The sequence below is a fragment of the Geospiza fortis genome, unplaced genomic scaffold (genome assembly GCF_000277835.1).
Source record: "Geospiza fortis unplaced genomic scaffold, GeoFor_1.0 scaffold546, whole genome shotgun sequence".
Taxonomy (NCBI): domain Eukaryota; kingdom Metazoa; phylum Chordata; class Aves; order Passeriformes; family Thraupidae; genus Geospiza; species Geospiza fortis.
In genome coordinates, this window is record NW_005054612.1 from 185,002 (window position 1) to 187,202 (window position 2,201).

Genomic DNA, 2,201 nt, shown 5'->3' on the forward strand with positions numbered 1-2,201 from the left:
GGCGGCCGCGGGCGCTCCCGTGCGCGCAGGGAGGTGGGAAAGGCCGTTCCAGGACACGCTGGCTCCTTTTTTCGGGGGTGTTTCGCTGTAAAACGCAGCGTATTTCAGGTTTGCTCTCCCCATCGCCTCCTGTCACCCCTGGGAGCCCCGGAGGAGCTGTGGGAGCGCTGGGAGCAGAGGAGGCTGCAGAGAGCCCGGCCCGGCGTTCCCCGCCATGTGCCTGCAGAGCAGCCGGAGCAGAGCTGTAAATCCCAGCCGCTCCTGCCCTTGAGGACTGGCCCTCGCCCCCGGCGGTATTTGTGAGCCATCTCCCGGGTCCTGGGCCTGTCCTCACGCAGCCCAAGATCTCCATCTGCTCTAAAAGCTGCTGGATTTAGTGCTCGGGGCGGGAAGCGCTCCCAGATCCCAGCTCGGGGCTGGCTGTCACCGCAGAGCGGCTGCCACCAAACCCGGGCCGCGGCTCCTGGTGCAGCGGGAGGTGTCAGGACGGTGTGAGATTGATGGGCCGGGCTGCTCCTCGCCGCTGCCAGGATCCTCCCTCCCTCCTGCCCTCCCTCCCGCAGGAGCTGGCACCGCTGCGGGCCGTGCCTGGAGCTGCGGCAGGGACAGGGATGGCCCTGCCCGGGGCTGCTCTGCCTCTCGCTGCCTGAGCTGAGTGCACCCATCGATACCCGCAGGGTTTGCGGGGCTAAGAGCAGCTCGAGGGCCCCTCGCAGCCCTGGGAAGCCCGGGGGCAATGAGCAGGGCTTTGTTACCTGCTGAGTGCGGGAGCTCCTGCGGCTCCCTCAGCCTCCATCCCCATCCCATCCCATCCCATGGATCCCATCCCATGGATCCCATCCCATCCTCCCCTGCCTAGCCCGGCCCTGCACGGCCTCGGGCTGGGGAACAGCCCCAGTTCCACCTCAGCAGCGTTCGCCAGGTACCCCAGGAGAAGCCAAACCCGTCTGTTTGGGTGGTTCTGTTATTGCAGCTCAGACTGCAGGGCAGCACAGCCTCTGCCCGGGGCTGGATCGTTCCCTGTCCCGCAGCAGAGGGTGGGCGCTGGGATCCCCCTGGGCATGGGAAGGGCCGAGGTGGCTGTGGTATCACCCCAGGGCCAAGGCCCTGCTAAGGGCTGGGGGCTGAGAGGGAGGCAGGAGCTGCCACCCTCCCCTGGGTACAAATGGCATCTCCTGGTGAGGAGGGGGCTGCTCCCAGTGCCATGGGACCCACCAGCCCTTCCTTGGAGCAGCCTTTGGGGGCAGGGGGGGATGGTGCCAGCCAGGGCCGAGCTCCTCCGGGGCCCGGGAGCCTTGGCGAGCCTGGGAGACCCTGCTCTCAATCCCTCCTGCACTTGGGGGGATCTGGGGAACCGGGCAAGGGGAGCTCGTGGTGGCACCGTCCTCCTCAGCACCTCCTCAGCGCCCCCTGTGCCCGCTGCCCACCCTGCCTTGTCCCCTCAGCCATGGCTGTCCCCTGCCTCCTCTCTGACTGTGGGTGAGGGGCGGGTGGCACATCACACTCGGCTGTCCCCGTGGGCTCAGTGAAGTGCCCTGAAACAGCTCTGGTGTCTCACCTTTCCCGTGTCTCACCTTTCCCCTGTGTCTCACCTTTCCTCTTGCCCCCAGCAGATTCCTGGTGCCGGCTGTCCCTTCCCCAGGGTGCCCAGCACTTGTCACTCTGGCCCTGTCTGTGGCCTTTGGTGTGAAAGTGACCCTTCCCGTGGTCACTGCTGTGACCTTGCCCATGGCCACTGCTGTGACCTTCCCTGTGGCCACCCCAGCCCGGGGAGCTGAGGGCTGCTGTCCCCAGCCGTGGCAGCAGCGAGGGCTCTGCTGAGCTCCCCCAGCTGTGTCCCTCGGGGCTGTCTCCATGTCCCTGCCGCTGTCCCCAAGTCCCTGTTTCTGTCCCCGTGTCCCCGCCACTGTGCCCGTGTCCCCACCGCTGTCCCCGTGTCCTGCCGTGCCCCAGGCTGGATCCACCCCATTCCGTCCCCGTCTGCTGCAGGATGGGGTTGTTTCGGGGGGGCTGTGTGGGAGATCCTTTGGGCTGGCTACACGAACACATGGTGATTTTCCTCCCTGTACCTTTGATGTGATTCGTGTGGGTCGGGGGGAGGCTGCAGCTCTCGGGGACAGTGCTGGGGACACTGCGCTGCCTGTCCCCGTCTGTGGCACACGGGTGGCCTCAGCCGCAGCTGGGATTCCACCGGGAGCGCT